The 17,835-nt window shown below is 36.8% G+C and overlaps 1 long non-coding RNA gene across 1 annotated transcript in view; it reads right to left on the bottom strand.

Annotated features, from left to right (window-relative positions):
- Window positions 1-10,153: 10,153 nt before the first annotated feature.
- Window positions 10,154-17,835, bottom strand: part of LOC148938592 (uncharacterized) — a 64,230-nt gene continuing 56,548 nt past the window's right edge. The window contains exon 3 of the long non-coding RNA XR_016143669.1: window positions 10,154-10,454. This is a non-coding gene — a long non-coding RNA (uncharacterized LOC148938592). The remainder of the gene's footprint in view (window positions 10,455-17,835) is intronic.

Below are 17,835 nucleotides of genomic sequence, written 5' to 3'. Positions count from 1 at the left end.
TTATTATGCTCTTTTCAGCGGTATAAATTAAATTCAAGTATTACGAGCGAATTCAAAATTACTCCATGTCATTGCTATGGAGATTATTTAAGGAGGGTTGGCTACCAAGGTATAGGAAGTAGTCATACTCAAAAACATAATTTCCGGACCCTTCAACTACGTTCAAAAAATTGCTGTATCAAAATATTGATCGGAAGTGTTTGGGGAAATGATGGGTATGGGGGGGGGGGGAATTCGCGTCGGATCACTTTTGACTATTAATAAAGGCACTAGCCCTCTCAATTCCCAATAATAAAAACCTTATATGCCCCCAGGGCATAACTTACAACCCTTGCTCTGAGGGTTGTGGCGGGTTGTCATCCTCAAAGACCTAATTTCTAGAATTTGAAACTACGTTAAACAAAATGGCCATCTCAAAATTTAGGTTGAATGCGTTTGGGGAAACGGTGGGTGTGAGAGGGAGGCAGTTGTCCTCCAGTCACTTTTGAACATTTAAAAGGGAATAGCCATTTGAATTTCCAATCAAATGAGCCCTTTTACAAGTTTCTATGATAAAGTTATCAATAAAAACCTTATAGGCCCCCAGGGCATAACTTACAACCTTAGCCCTGAGGGGTCTGGGGGGAGTGTTATCCTCAAAGAACTAAGTTCCAGAACCTTCAGCTACGTTGAACAAATGGCTATTCGAAAATTTTGATTGGATGTGTTTGGGGAAAAGGTGGATGTGGACGGGGGTTAGTTACCCTCTAATAACTTTCGACTATTAAAAATAACACTAGCCCTCTCAATTTCCAGTTGAATGAGCCCCTTTTTAAATGTCTATTACAGCGCTATCTATAAAAACCTTATATGCCCCCAGGGCCTAACTTACAACCTTTGCCCTGGGGGCTCTAACCCCCGTTAGTTATTATTTAACCACTTTCGACTATTAAAAAGAGCACTAGCCCTTTGAATTTCCCATTGAATGAACCCCTTTTGAAGTGTCTATGACAGCGCTATCTACAGAAACCATATATACCCCCAGGGCATGACTTACAACCTTAGCTCTGAGGGGCCTTGGGGGAGTGTCATCCTCAAAGACCTAATTTCCAGAACTTTCAACTACGTTTAACAAAATGGCTATTTGAAAATTTTGATTGGATGTGTTTGGGGAAATGGTGAGCGTGAGAGGGGGGTTAGTTACCCTCCAATGACTTTCGACTATTAAAAAGGGCACTAGCCCTCTTAATTTCAAACTGAATGAGCCCCTTTTGAAGTGTCTATTACAACGCTATCTATAAAAACCTTATATGCTCCCAGGGCCTAACTTACAACTTTTGCCTTGGGGGCTCTATCCCCCCTTAGTTATTCTTTAATCACTTTCGACTATTGAAAATAGCACTAGCCCTTTGAATTTCCAATTGAAAGAGCCCATTTTGAAGTGTCTATGACAACGCTATCTATAGAAACCATATATGCCCCAAGGGCATAGCTTACAACCCCTACCCAGAGGATTGGGGGGGGGGTTGTCATACTTAAAGACCTAATATCCAGAACTTTCAACTACGTTGAACAAAATGAATATTTCAAAATTTTGAGGAAATGGTGTTTGAGGAATTGAGGAATTGTGTTTGGGAAAATGGTGGGCGTGATAGAGGGGGGGGGTTAGTTGTTCTTCAATCACTTTCGACTATTAGAAAGAGCGCTAGCCCTTTTAATTTCCAATGGAATGAGACCTTTTTGAAGTTTCTACGACGGCTCCTTCTATGAATACCTCATATGCCCCCAGGGCATAGCTTACAGCCCTTGCCCTGAGGGTTGTGGGGGGTTGTCATCCTAAAAAACCTAATTCCCAGAACTTTCAACTGCGTTGAAAAAATATGGCTATCTCAAAATTTTGATTTTGTGTGTTTGGGGAAATGGTTGGCGTGAGTGGGCGATTAGTTGCCCTCCAATTAATTTCGACTATTAAAAAGGGCACTAGCCATTTCAATTTCCAATCGAGTGAGCCCTTTTTGAACTTTCTACAACAACTCCTTCTATAAAAACTTTATATGCCCCCAGGGTCTAACTTACAACCTTTGCCCTGGGGTCTCTCGGGGGTTTTTCACCCTCAAATACATAATTTCCAGAACTTTCAACAACATTGAACAAAATGACTATCTCAAAACATTGATTGAATGTGTTTGGGGAAATGGAGGGCACGAGAGGGGGGTTAGCTGCCCTCTAATTACTTTCGACTATTAAAGAGGGCACTAGCCATTTCAATTTCCAATCGAATAAGCCCTTTTTGAAGTTTCCACAACCACGCTTTCTATAAAAAGCTTATATACCCTCAGGGCATAACTTACAATCCTTGCCCTGAGGGCTGTGTGTGTGTGTGTGTGGGGGGGGGGGCTGTCAACCTTAAAGATCTAATTTCCAAAACTTTCAACTACGTTGAGCAAAATGGCTATCTCAAAATTTTGCTTGGATGTGTTTGGGGAAAAGGTGGGCGTGAGAAGGGGGTTACTTGTTCTTCAATCACTTTCGACGATTAAAAAGAGCACTAGCCCTTTGAATTTCCGATCGAATGAGCCCTTTTGAAGTTTCTACGACAACTCCTTAAATAAAAACTTCACATGCCCCCAGGGCATAGCTTATAAATCTTGCCCTGATGAGTGTGGGGGGAGTTCCTGCTCAAAGATATAAGTTCCAAAACTTGCAACTACATTCAACAAAATGATTATTTCAAAATTTTTATTGGATGTGTTTGGGGAAATCGTGGACGTGGAAGGGGTTTTAGTTGCCTTCCATTCACTTTCGACTATTGAAAATGGCACTAACCATTTCAATTTCCAATCAAATGAACCCATTTTAAAGTTTCTACGACAACAATTTCTATGAAAACCATATATGCCCCCAGGGCACAGCCTATAACCCTTGCCCTGAGGGCTGTGGGGGTTGTAATCCTCAAAGACCTGATTTTCAGAACTTTCAACTACGTTGAACAAAGTGGCTATCTCAAAATTTTGATTGGACGTGTTTTGGGAAAAGGTGGGCGTGAGATGGGGGTTAGTTGCCCTCATATCACTTTCGACTATTAAAAAGGGAACTAGCCCTTTGAATTTCCAATCGAATGAGCTCTTTTTGAAGTTTCTACGACAACGCTATCTATAAAATCTTATATGCCCCCAAGCATAACTTACAACCCTTGCCCTGAGGGTTGTGGGGGAGTGTCCTCCTCAAAAACATTTTCTATCTGGAAATCAACGACGCTGAACAAAATGGCTATCTCAAAATTTTGATTGGATGTGTTTGGGGAAATAGTGGGCGTGGAAGGATGTTAGCTGTCTTCCAATCACTTTCGACTATTAAAAAGGGTACAAACCACTCCAATTTCAAATCGAATGATTCCTTTTCGAAGTTTCTATGACAACTCCTTCAATACGAAGTGCCCTGGCCTAAAGAAAAAAAATAAATAAATAAGTAATACATTGTTCCAACATCGTTCTCTACTTAGGCAGGGCAATTGCGCTGTCTATGAAAATTGTTGCATCATATCTGTCTAACTGTCTCAGGTGTGCTACATTTCAAAATAAATATAATATTCTTATAGTTTTGTGGCCCAACGCCGGAAACTTTAATTGACCCCGTATTTTTCCTTGGTATCATTAAAAACATGTGCAAATTTCTGCCTACAAATGAAAATGTTTTAACGTTTCGTCAGTGCTCATGGTTCCAAAAAAATATTGAAAAACTGGGTATTAGATGTTCTTGATGATATTTCCAGTGAAGATTCCGCTATATAAATGAAAATTAACTAAAGTTAATCATCAGCAAAAACCATTCATCAGGTGAATAGACCCCGGCGCCGCGCCGACGGATCGACCGAACGCCACCGACGAGAGGCCCGGTCGAACGCCACCAAAGTGTTGTACCGCCGCCGGCGTGCCACAGACAAGCCGCCACCGGCAGAGGTGGCGGCGTTCGGTCGACTTCAAATTAATTTTGCGGCAATTCTTTATTGCGTGAACCGCAAAGTTGGAGCTTTTTCTTCTCGTGTGGTTTAGCATTGCGATTTGCCTGATTAGAAATCAAGCAGGGCTTGCACTGTCCCCGAATTATCGGGTATTTTCCCAAAAATCTATGCGTCATCCCGAAACAAAATTTGGTTCCCCGAATCCCCGAAAATTACGCAATCATGGTGCCACCCCTAGCGATTTATTATCAGTGACTTTCCCTGCCAAATATTACTTTGCATACCATAATTCTTCACTACTCTCTTGTTCATTAATTTTCGTCTCTTTTGTTACTTTGTTTAAAAAACCAGACAGATGCAATATGCAATTGTAAATATTGTAATATACACAGTTCTTCATATGTTGACAAAAAAAGAATCGTCTTTATGAAATGAGTTTAAGTCATTTCGAATGCAGTTTCCTAATCGCTATTTCTTGCATCATTCACAGTGAAGAATTTTATTTTCAAGTTGAATAGAATTATAGAACGCATTCACTACTATACAGCTTCAGCCTTCAGTTGGATTTTGAAATTGACAGCCGAGAGATTGTTTCTACAGCTGAATTGTAAATTTGAAGATTTCTTTTTGCTGTTTTCAGACAAGATTTTCTTAATGTTTAATACTCAATTGTTGAACCCTGATAGAAAACACAATCTTCTTTCTGAAATATTTTTCAAGTGGTTTTTGTTTCATTGTAATTGAAATGTTCTCATGTATTTTTCAATTTGATAAATTTGCTCCTTTTAGATGCAGTTTATAATTTGACTGATATTAGGTATTTATCTTTTTATAATTTGGAATGAATCCCAAAATGAATAATATCCAAAAGAGCAGCCAAAACCAATAAAAAAGCAGCAGTTCAGCCTTAGCCTACATGACATATATTCTATAAAGAAGCCAAAAAAAAACTTTAAATGAATTTTTTTTAAATTGTTATTAAAAACCAGTTTTTAATACAAGAAGGCTTTTTAGGAATCCAAAGGAGCAAAAAAAAACAAAAAAACAATCAATATCAAAATTCGCCCATTTCAACTGCTTTAAAGGTGATAAAACAAATATAGGAAAAGGGCAATATGAAAAAGTTAAGCTTCCAAGTTCAAAGTTATATTCAAAGTTCTTACCCAGATAACTGACGAATTTTGTGATACGGTATTCGAATTTTTGTATGCAGTAATGTTCGATGAAAAAAACTACTAATTTTGATAATTATTTATGTTAAGAATACATAGCTAATAGATACTTCAACTACTCGTATTATGCAAGGGTTCTGAAACGTCTGTTTCTACCAGATTTCTACTTCTCTTGATGAATAACGAAGAAGACCAGTTTCCAGCCAGCGACTTGTGAATTTTGAACTCATGAATAGGCTCGAATCTGTTGTAAATTTAAGCTGTGATTTGAGAAAGACTGATGAAAATATTAATGTTTGCCGTCAACATTGATCGCGCCGGTGGCGCACCGCCGACATCTTACTGGCGGCACGGCGTGGCGCGCTATTTTTGGCCCCACCGCCACCGGTCTTCCATCATCGGCACGGCACCGGGGTCTACAGGGGACTGATTAGTCAATAAGTTATCAATCATCAGATTATCTTCCATGTAACAGATCTTTAACTTTTTCTTAGTGATAAAAAACAAACACAATTTTGAAATCTTTTCGGTGTGCTGAACAGAGATGTTCTATAAAAATGTTCATTTTGAACACCCGTGGGGTATATTTGGACACCTATGTGAAAATAGAGTTCTGATAAACATCTTGAAAGCTTTTGTTTTTACTCATTTAATGGTTTTGTTTTAGTTTTTCATAGATAGTTGCGGTTGACCAATACAACGGAAGAAATCAGAATGGTCCCGGAACATAAAACTGAAAATAAATAATATTAAACTTCTATATTAAAACTTCTGATGATGCTCTTTATCTATCTCAAGCGCATTATCGTCTTTAATTTTAGCTGTTATGGAACTTATTTGTTTTTGCTCTATTGGATTTTCTTTGTCCTTGTCTTGCCTTTTCTTAGAATTGGTAGATGATGGACGTTTTACATATTATATTAACCAGTAGAGCTGGGCTCCAATGTTATGTTCAAATTTGGCCTCTGATTGTGATTAAATAAAAAAAAACAAGTTTTTTTAACTGAAAGTAAGGAGCGATATTAAAACTTAAAACGAACAGAAATTATTCCGTATATGAAAGAGGCTGTCCCCTCCTCAACGCCTTGCTCTTTACGCTAAAGTTTTTCATTGTAAAAAAAATAGAGTTTTGAGAAAGTCAAACTTTAGCGTAAAGAGCGAGGCGTTGAGGAGGGGACAGCCCCTTTCATAAATGGAATAATTTCTGTTCGTTTTAAGTTTTAATGTCGATCCTTACTTTCAGTTAAAAAAAACTTGTTTTTTTTATTTAATTTTTGAAAGTTTTTGAATAAATGAAGGTTTTGATCTTGGCTCACGCTATGTGAATAATGAAAAACAGATTTACATATCAATTTACTTTTATTGGGTTAAATAGCTATCTCGAAACTTGCTTAATTTTATTTAAGAACGTTTTTATTAGTAATAAATATACGTAACTTACGAATTAACTCATGTAACGAACTTCTATATTCATATAATTTTAATACGTATATTAGAGGGTTCGCTCCCTAGTTAATACCTTGCTCTTTAAGCGAAAGTTCAAATTTTGTTCCAATTCTTTAAAAATGACCGCTTAATCACAAAGGCCGTTCATTAGAATAAATAGCTCTTATGAAAGTACTAAAAAATCTTTGGCTTAAAGAGCGAGGTATTGACTAGGGGGTAAACCCAATCATATATGTAATATTTTCTGTTCGTTTAAAGTTTTGATGTTGCTGCTGTTGCAGTTGAAAAACTGGTTTTTTGTATTTAATTTCTGATCTTTCTTTAAATATTGCTGGGAAGTCCGGTGTCCCCTTCATAACAATGTCCCTTCCCCCATGAAAACTTCCTTCATGGAAAGATCCTCCCACATAACCTCCCAACCACCTCCCCCCCCTACTACCAGGAAAAATATCCCCTGAAAACGTCTGTATGCTTCCCAATAACCAATACTATATGTTAACTTTGGGTAAAGTTTATAACTTTAAGCCCTCCCTCCGGGAGCTTTGGGGGATTAAGTCATCCTAAAAGACATACTTATCATATTTTCAAACATGCTGAACAAAATGGCTATCTCAAAATTTTGATCAGGTGACTTTGGGAAAAAATGAGCGTGGGAGGGGGCCTAGTTGCCCTCCATTTTTTTTGGTCACTTAAAAAGTGCACTAGAACTTTTAATTTCAATTCCAATGAGACCTCCCACGATATTCTAGGACCACTGGGTCGATACGATCACCCCTGAAAAAAAAAAAAAAAAAAAACAAACAAACAAACAAATAAACACGCATCCGTGATCTTTCTTCTGGACAAAAATGCAAAATTCCACATTTTTGTAGATAGGAGCTTGAAACCTCTACAGTAGGGTTCTCTGATACGCGGAATATGATGGTGTGATTTTCATTAAGGTTCCATAACTTTTAGAGGGCATTTCTCCCTTTTTTTGAAAATCAGCTAAATTTTCTCAGGCGCGTAACTTTTGATGGGTAGGACTAAACTTGATGAAACTTATATATTTGAAATCAGCATTAAAATCTGATTCTTTTGGTGTATCTATTTGTATCAAAACACCGTTTTCTAGAGTTTCGGTTACCATTGAGCCGGGTCACTCCTTACTTACAGTTCGTTACCACTGTAAAGTATTTAACATCAATTCGAGAAGCTTTTCCGGGTATCTCATTTCTTAGTTAGTTGGGCATTTATGTGTCAACGATAGCGGTCCAGGAGGGGGCTCTTGGGACTAAGGCTAGTCGTGGGAAAGGGGTCGTTCCCAGGCCTGGAACTTCCGTAAAAAAAAAAAAAAAAAAAAAAAAAAAGGTGTTTAAGACCAATATTTAAGTTTTTAGAGTAATTGCTTTTTAAAGTTTTGATATCAATATGTCAGTTATTATTTCTATATTTGATCCGGCGGAATCTGGATATAACAAAAAGGTTGCTTTTGATTTTGTAAAACAGTGGAGGATAAATGGCATATTTCCATTTCTTTTATTTGACTCCCCTCGATTATAAATTTGTCAAGTTTAAAAGTGGATTACTTGTAGTATATGCCCCAGGCAAAATAGTAGGCAAAATGGTTGCAGAGTTTGTAGGCGTGGCTCAATTTAAGGATGAAAGGGTATATCTATTCTATAGAAGGATGCAAAAATTAGGAAGGTCATGTAAGGTGTCCTTAGACGCCAGGGATGATGATGATGATGCCAGGGATGAGGGAGGAAGATTTGCTCTTAATTTATTCAAGGAGGGGATCAGACCGTCCTACAAACGGTATTTGTTAGAGAATAGTGCAGAAATTTTTTTTTGTTTATATGATGCGTACAAGGTTGCAAAGCAATATGAACAGAAAGAACAGATAATGGGGAAAGGAGAGACGTCTTCTTTTTCCGATGAATTTCTTTCTGCGCTGACGAGGGTGAAATTTGGACTCAATGATAATGAGAAGGCACTGCGAGATGGTACTGATTCCTCGCAGGGCGGTTTGGCTACCCAGGAAAAGGGAGCTGGTTTTGAGGTCCCGTGGGATGTTTCTGCTGCCTCATGGTATGGTTTTTTTTTGTTGCACTGCGAGATGGTACTGATTCCTCGCAGGGCGGTTTGGCTACCCAGGAAAAGGGAGCTGGTTTTGAGGTCCCGCCGGATGGTACTGATGCCTCACGGGATTGTTTTTTTTTGTTGCACTGCGAGATGGTACTGATTCCTCGCAGGGCGGTTTGGCTACCCAGGAAAAGGGAGCTGGTTTTGAGGTCCCGTGGGATGAGAAAAAAAATGGTGGAAAGGGGGCTGGTTATGTGGTCCAGTGGGATGAGGTTGATGCCTCACGGGATGGTTTTAATGCGTAGCGCTTATAGTTATGTAGAGATATCAACAGTAGTACTGCCATTTGTCGAACCACAAGCTAGTAGAGAAAAACCAAATAGGTCTAAACCGAGGCGTTCCGCAGCAATAAAACACCGAGGATTTTATTGGGAATGATATCTTAATGTCATTGCAGCATGGTATGATTTTTAAAGTTTCTGCAATTTCATTTATTTGTCGCTGGTATTTTCAGGATTAATTAGCCTTTCCCGGTCATTCCTTTTGCCCTAATTCAAAGTTTATACATAACCCCAACTTTCCTTGTCCTCATCAAATTCAGGGGGTGGGGAACAAGGCTCTTTTAAAGTATAGAAAGAAAAATGAAGTGTTAAAATATCCAGTTTCTGACTACTGTTGTTAGTGTGGTTCGTTTATACTATGTAAGTTTTTACTTATGCAAGTATTGTGTAGTGTTTGTATTATGTAATTGTTTACTAGTTCATGCTGTACAATGTTAGTAGGCGAGAAGTGAATAATTTGGGAAGGGAATGTTTTGAATTCAATTAAAGTTTGGGGGTTTAATGAGAAGGGGATAATCCAAATTTGGGAAATTTAACTAAAAACAGGGGGGAGAATCTGTAAAGTATTTAACATTAATTCGAGAAGCTTTTCCGGGTCTCTCATTTCTTAATTAGTTGGGCATTTATGTGTCAACGACAGCGGTCCAGGAGGGGGCTCTTGGGACTAAAGCTAGTCGTGGAAAAGGGGTCGTTCCCAGGCCTGGAACTTCTGTTCCAGGAAAGTTATATTCTTGGTTCATTTCTAAAGGCAGTCCATCTTTCGCCTTCGTCGTAGCTAGTTTTTCTTGTGCTACCTTATTTTCTCTATGTGTATTCTCACGTTATTTAATAAAGACCATGTACCAACATTTATCGTCTATCTTTGGAATTTACGTAAACCATTACATCTGCCAATATAAAAGGCATACAAATAAAGAACTAAATAGAGGTTTACACCACGAACTGTTTGATTTTCTTTTTTCTCTTTGAACTTTATTTCTGAATTCTGGTTTGGTGTCTCTAAGTTTCAGAGACACCATACTTTCTATCAGACACTATTTTGAATTTTTTTTTTATTCAAAATGCAATGTTTTTTATTCAAAATGCAATTTTTCTTATTCAAAAATTAAAAATGCAATGCTTTTACCTATAAAGCTGTAAAACACGAAAATTATTGAGACTTGGGCTATAAAACATAAATTTATATTTAGAAACATTATAATACAGTCTTTAGCAATAAAAATGAAATGACTTAATTATTAAAGTATATACAGACTTAGCGCAGAATATAATTGTGCTTAGTCTTGCCGTTTTTTCATTACACTTATGATTGTAGGAACATTAGGGGTAGAGGACTGTGAAGCACTCATATAATCCCTGAGGAAGTCGTTCGCGAATTGCTGGGAAGGCCTTTTCTGTAAACGTCTTACAAAAAAAAGATTTCTTGCCGTGTTCTCAATCTACTGCCTGGTCCCATGATGTTCTAGTAGAATTTCCTGGTCGCTGCGTGACCTAAAAGAAACAACAACAAAAACAAACAAACCCAAATTTACTTTTTGTTCTAAAAGGTAAACATCTAGGACATAGGCGTAATTTTCTGTGGCGCAAAAAGAAAATGCCCCTCCCGGACCATAGTCCCCCTACCCCAACCCTAGTTTGGCATCCCCCCCCAGCTGAAATTTAGTTTCTTCTAAAATCTTTTTAAAACTAAGACAAATCTGTATAATTCAAGCGTCCACAGAAACAAGTAAGTTTTCTTTAGTGTATCTTTACCTTTATGGAATTATAAGACATATTTTTCAGTTTTCAGTGTAACCTTCACTTTATTTGGGAATAGTGGCTCCAGATTTGACCCCCCCCCCTCCCACGATTTTGAGGAAACTACGCTACTGATTTAGCACTGTTAACTGGCTTAAAATTAAACGTTTTGACCAATGATTGAAGTGAGAAACTGAAATTTTGAGTAGTAGGGGCATTTCAGGGTCTACGGCATGCCCTCCTTAGATTCCTAGGCATGCCCCGTGACATCACGACAGCCAAGTTTCCAGGTGGCAGCTATCCCATGACACTCTCAGGTGTTCCAGTATGATTAATTGGAGTATGGTTTGGATAACGGACTAGGAGCAATAATAGGGAAATTAACATTGGATTTAGGCAAAATTCATAGGAAAACTAACATTGGATTTCTGTGACAGCCATAAGCAAATTAATGTAGGATTTCTGCATCATCCATAGGGAAATTAACATGGGATTTTAAAGGGTGCCCTCTGACGTCATGACACACCCTCGACTTTAAACGGTCAGATACGAAATTAGCAAGGGATTTTAAACGGAGCTCTGTTTCCAGCTGGCAGACTTCTCATGACACCCCCAGGTGTTCTATTATTTCCCTTATTGTTTTTCGATTTTCCCGTATGGTGGGGGTAATACAAAAGTAGTAATAATAGGAAATTAACATGAGATTTTAAAGGGTCAGATAAGAGGAGCTACCATCCCCTCAAGCCCTCAAACCTGTGAAATGCGGTCACCGGTCCAATTAAAGGGAACACAGTTGGCAGGACCCCCTTGGCACACCCCGCTGGACCCCAGTGACATCACATAACTTACCACCTCTTAAACGGTCAGGTGTAATATGCTTGACATAGTTTTATGTAACCTTGCGTCAGGAACCCATGCGGAATCCCCACATGTAACCTAACGACAGCACAAATTTTACATGATGTCATGTAACGATTGCGCAACCGTCACTGTCATGTCATGCTTTTTTGACATTTTTTTTCTTGTTTACTTCTTTGGCCTCACTTGGACTTGATGGGTCAATTTTCTTAAAGTGGGAAAGCACTCCAAGCAATACAACTAACAGACCATTCCTAGTATTCTGTCCTAGTCATTATATTCTAGAAATAATTAATCCCCGTGACGTCACAAGACACACCTCTGTCAATTCCATGACACACCTGGCAGGATTCCGAACGAAACCTTTGTTTTTCTGTGCAACTGCGTCAATTAGTACGAACACCGGGGGTATTTATTATAAGCGGTAATAGCGCTAAATTTATTTCTAGCAGTAAAGACGGAAGAGATGCTTAAATTATGTAAACTCCTTCATGGTGCTAAATAATAAATCTTAAGAACGCAGATCTTTGTAAATAAAAGTTTCCTTATTTCAAACAAATTTACGAACAATATTGAAAACAGGGAGCCAAGCAGTTAAAAAACCCGACAAACAAAAAATAAAACGTGAAAAGAGGCTTATCGTAATATATGCAAAAAGAACCGTGTATTATAGAAAGCCGGGGGTCCTAGCATGCAATACCAGGGGATATGGCTGATATTAGATACAAATTTAGCCCTGCTAAGACATTTTTTAACGAAAATGCCCTCGTTTCTTTGAGCCAAGACTATGAATATTTCATACCATAATGACAATACGCCCAACCCTCTCCCCCTAGGAAACATTTCCAGAAAGTGGAGTTGATATCAGAGTTCAATTCGAGTCATATTAAGAGCTTTTAGCGAAACTGCGTCGTTTCTTTGAGTGGGATGTTAGAACTCAGTCCCCCTCTCCGGAAAAAATTCTTTTAACACCTCCCACCTTATCTTTAAGCTCTAGAGTGTGCTAGTCCAAGGCAAGTCTCGCTACCCTGGCAAACTCTAGATGGTAACGGTACCCTCTGAAACTCTCATTATTCCAAAGACATTTGCAGATATTTTCATAATACAAATATGCTTTTATATCCACTGATTTATGTTTTAGCAATCCACAATCAACATGATGCCTCCATGGAAATTCATGCGATACTACCAGACATTTACTGTTCTGAGGCACCCTCTGGCACTCGTTTTTTCATTTCTAAAACATTTTTCAGACATTTCTTGTTAAAAATTATGCTTCAATTGGATGATTCAAGTTTTTGCAAGCCAAGCTTGTCATGATTCTCCACAAAACACTCCACACCACCATGGCATTATGTACCTACCCCTCCAGCAGCCACGTGCAGTCACCCTCTCATCTCCACTCTAGAACATTTTCAACCTTCTCATTCCGAAAATAAGCACAATAATCTAAATTAAACTTTGTTTTTTATTTTTAAACACGTGAATTCGACATTTTATTGCTAGAAAGTGTTACTCAAAGCAACTCACGCCACAATACCAACACTATTATTGCTCTATGACACCCTCTGACACCCCTTTCATAATTCCTAAGACATTTTTCAGACATTTATTGTTAATAATTATACCTCAATCCGGTGATTCAAGTTTTCCAAACTCATCCCTATGTGATACACCACGTCAGTTCACACCACCGTGGCATTACACACCTCCACATCCTCCATCCACGTGACACCACGCCTCATCACCCCCTAGAACATTTTCAACCGTTTCACTCCGAAAATAAGCTAGTAAATCTAAATTAAACATTGTTTTTACTTGAACAGTGGAACTCGGCATTTTATTCCTAGAGTGTAATACTCCAAGCCATTCATGCAATAATGCCACGCTATTACTGCTCTCTGGCACTCTCTGACATCGCATCATCACCTCCGAGACATTTTTCAGACATTTCTTGTTAAAAATTATATTTCAACCCATTAATTCAAGTTTTCGCAATTCAACCTTACGTGATACACTAAGTCAATTCAGACCACCGTGGCATTATTCTATTTTTACATATTTTCATTTAAAAAGCAACAAATTTTACATTTTTTGTGGATAGGCGCGTGAAACCTCAACACTAAGGCTCTTTGATGTGCTGTATTTGATGCTGTGATTTTTATCGAAACCCTTGCAGCCTTTGGAGGTGTTTCCCCTTTTGAAAAATCAACTTTGCTTCATTAGAATGCAAAACTTAGAATACTGGCAAAATTGTCGAGGTTTTTTTTCCACTGAATAACCAAGATTTTCTAAGATTTCCCTCTGACTCTTCATGAAATTGTGAAGTTGTTTGACTACTAGCACACATTCACCAAACTTACCAAATTGAATTTTTCATTTTTTGCATATTTTCATTAAAAATGGAACAAATTCTACATTTCTTGTGGATAGGGGCGTGAAACCTCAACATTAAGATTCTTTGATGTCCTGTAATTGATGCTGTAACTCTTATCATGACAGGTTACACCCATTGACAGTGTTTCCCTCTTTTCCAAAATCAAATTTTCTTCAATAGAAAACAAAACTTAGATTACAGGCAAAATTGTCGAGGATTTTTCACTGATATAGTGAATAACCAAAATTTTCTAAGATTTTCACCCTGACTCTTCATGGAATTCTGAACTTGTTTGACTACTAGCACACATTCACCAATAATACCACGTTGCATTTTCTGTTTTTTGCATATTTTCATCGAAAAAGCAACATATTCTACATTTCCTGTGGATAGGTTCGTGAAACTTCGACATTAAGGTTCTTTGATGTACTGTATTTGATGCTTCAGCTCTTATCAACACCCGTTATTTCCTTTGCGATTGTTTCCACCTTTTTCAAAATCAAATTTTGTTCGAAAGATTTACTTAGATCATAGGCAAAATTGTCGAGGATTTTTCACTGATACAATGAATAACCAAGATTTTCTAAGATTTCCCCCTGACTCTTCATGAAATTGTGAAGTTCTTGGACTACCAGCATACATTCACCAATCTTACCACGTTGAATTTTCTATTTTTACATATTTTCATCGAAAAAGCAACAAATTCTACATTTCTTTTGGATAGCCGCATGAAACCTCAACATTAAGGTTCTTGATGTACTGTAATTGATGTTGTAACCTTTATCAAGACCCGTTATATCCTTTGCGAATGTTTCCAACTTTTTTTCAAAAATCAAATTTGCTGCAGTAGAATACAGAACTAAGATTACAGTCAAAATTGTCGAGGATTTTTCACTGATGCAGTGAATAACCAAGATTTTCTAAGATTCCCCCCTGAATCCTCACGTAATTGTGAGGTTGCTTGACATATAGCACACATTCATCAATTTTACCCCTTTGAATTTTCTATTTTTTACATATTTTCATCGGAAAAAGCAACAAATTCTAGAATTTTCAAAAAAGAGAAGAAAAGTTCAAGCTCTCTTCTGAATTTTTCTATTGAAGAGAAAAATGTTAATGTTCAATTGTGATTTTTTCCGAAGAATAGGAATAGTTCTAGTTCAATTTGGAATTTTCTAAACGACGAGAAAAAAAAAGTTCAAGTTCTCTTCTGAATTTTCTCAATGAAGAAAAAGAACTCTCACCTATAAATTTTCTGTAGAAGATGGAAAAAATTATGCTTTGAATCTGAATTGTTTCCAAAGATGAGAGAAAATCCACTTTAATTCTGAGTTTTCTCAAAGCAGTGAGGAAAAGTTCAAGTTCTCTTCTGAGTTTCAATAGAAGAGAAAAAGCTTATTGTTCAATTGTGAATTTTTTTCCAATGAAGAGAAAAATGTTGAACTTCGACTCTAAATTTTTGGTAGAAGATATAAGAAATAACACTTTAGTTCTGAGTTTTCCTAAGAAGAGAGAAAGTTTGACTTTAGTTCGGAATTTTCTCAACGAAGAGATTAAAGTTCAAGTTCTCTTCTGATTTTTTTCAAGAAAGTTACATTTCGATTCCGAATTTTTCCAGAGAACAGAAATAGTTCCAGTTCAATTCTGAATTTTCTCAAAGAAGAAAAAGAAGTCTCATTTCACTTCTAAATATCCATAGAAGAGAAAAATGTTAATGTTCAATTGTGAATTTTTTCCAATGAAGAGAAAAAAGTTAAACTTCGACTCTGAATATTTGGTAGAAGATAGAAAATTTAGAGTTCAGTTCTGACTTTTCCTAAGAAGAGTGAAAGTTCCACTTTAGTTCGGAATTTTTCCAACGATGAGAGAATATTTCAAGTTCTCTTCTGGATTTTTCCATGGAAGTGAAATATTCGAAGGTTTGAATCTGAATTTTTTCCAGAGAAGAAAAAAAATGTAAAACTTCAATTCTGAATTTTTCAAAGAGGAGAAAAAAAGTTAAACATCTGTTCTGAGTTCCGTCAACGAAGAAAAAGTTCTACTTAAGTTCTGAATTTTCTCAAAGAAGAGAAGGAAAGTTCAAGTTCTCTTCTGTTTTTTTCTGGCGAAGAGAAACATGTTACACTTCAATTCTGAATTTTTTGAAAGAAGAGAAAAAGATATAATCCGGTTCTCTGACTCAGCAACGAAGATAAAAAAAAGTTCCATTTCTATTCTGAATTTTTCAAAGAAGAAAACAAATCAATTTCTCTTCTTGATTTTTCCATGGAAGTGAAAAAATGTTAAACTTCAATTCTGAATTTTTTCCAGAGAAGAAAAAAACGTTAAACTTCATTTCTGAATTTTTCAAAGAAGAGAAGAAGCGTTTAGGCTCTCTTCTGAATTTTTCTGGAGAAGAGAATAATGTTACACTTCAATTCTGATTTTTTCAAAGACGAAAAAAATATATACTCCCGTTCTGTGATTCACCAACGAAGATAAAAAAGTTCCACTTCTGTTCTGAATTTTTCAAAGAACAAAAAAAAGTTCAACTTCTTTTCTGGATTTTTCCAAGGAAGTGAGAAAGTTCTAAGGTTCGACTCTGAAATTTTTACGGAGAAGAGAAAAAATGTTAAACCGAATTTTTGGTAGAAGATAGAAAAAAGTTACAGTTCAGTTCTGAGTTTTCCTAAGAAGAGAAAAAAGTTCCACTTCAGTTTCCCAATTTTCTTAACGAAGAGAAGTAAAGTTCAAGTTCTCTTCTGAATTTTCTCAAGGAAGGGAAAAAAGTTACATTTCGATTGAAAATTTTTACAGAGAATAGAAATAGTTCCAGTTCTGTTCTGAATTTTTTCAAAGAAGAAAAAGAAGTCTCACTTCACTTCTAAATTTTTTAGGTGAAGAGAAAGAAGTCTCACTTCACTTCTGAATTTTCAGTAGAAGATGGAAGACTTTTCACTTCGATTCTGAATTTCTTCCGAAGAGAGAAAGTTCCACTTAATTTCCGAATTTTCTCAAAGAAGAGAAGAAAATTCCTATTCTGGATTTTTACATGGAATATAAATGTTAAAGTTCCATTTTGATTTTTTCCGAAGAACAGAAAGACGTTAAACTCTTATTCTGAATCTTCTTCAGGAGGAGAAAAAGATCAAGCTCTGTTCTGGATTTTTTCTGAAGAAGAGAAAGAGTTACAGAACTAAATAAAGCACATCAAAGAACCTTAGTGTTGAGGTTTCACGCGCCTATCCACAAGAAATGTAGAATCAGTTGCTTTTATGATGAAAATATGTAAAAATGGAAAATTCGATGTGGTAAGATTGGTGAATGTGTGCTAGTAGTCAAACAACTTCACAATTTTGTGAAGAGTCAGGGGGAAAATTGTAGAAAATCTTGGCTATTCACTGTGCCAGTGAAAAATCCTCAAGAATTTTGCCTGTAATCTAAGTTTTTTATTCTATTGAAGTAAATTTTATTTTTCGAAAAAGGCGGAAACACCCCCCTAAAAGGCTGCAACGGGTCTTGGTAAAAGTTACCGCATCAAATACAGCATATCAAAGAACCTTAGTGTTGAGGTTTCACGTGCCTAACCGTAAAAAATGTAGAATTTGTTGCTTTTTTCGATGAAAATATGTAAAAACGGAAAATTCATGTGGTAAGAATGGTGAATGTGTGCTAGTAATCAAGAAACTCTATCTATGATATATAACCTTTTTAAATATATCATAGAGAGACGATTAAAAAAGATAAAACAAGAAAATAGGGAGCCCGTTGCCCTTGATTCAGTTATTCCGGCAATTGAGAAAAAAACTTTCACCACTCTACCACACATTTCAAAACTTAGTGATAAACATGGAAAAACTTGAAATAAATACAATCTCTCTGTTTCTTTCAAAAGTGAACAAAAAGTTGAACATTTTTTCA

This window comes from Artemia sp. Qi Xiang Cuo, unplaced genomic scaffold (assembly GCF_049724085.1).
Source record: "Artemia sp. Qi Xiang Cuo unplaced genomic scaffold, ASM4972408v1 HiC_scaffold_3095, whole genome shotgun sequence".
Taxonomy (NCBI): Eukaryota; Metazoa; Arthropoda; class Branchiopoda; order Anostraca; family Artemiidae; genus Artemia; species Artemia sp. Qi Xiang Cuo.
The sequence above is the reverse complement of the archived record's forward strand: the minus strand, read 5'-3'. Positions and strand labels throughout refer to the sequence as shown.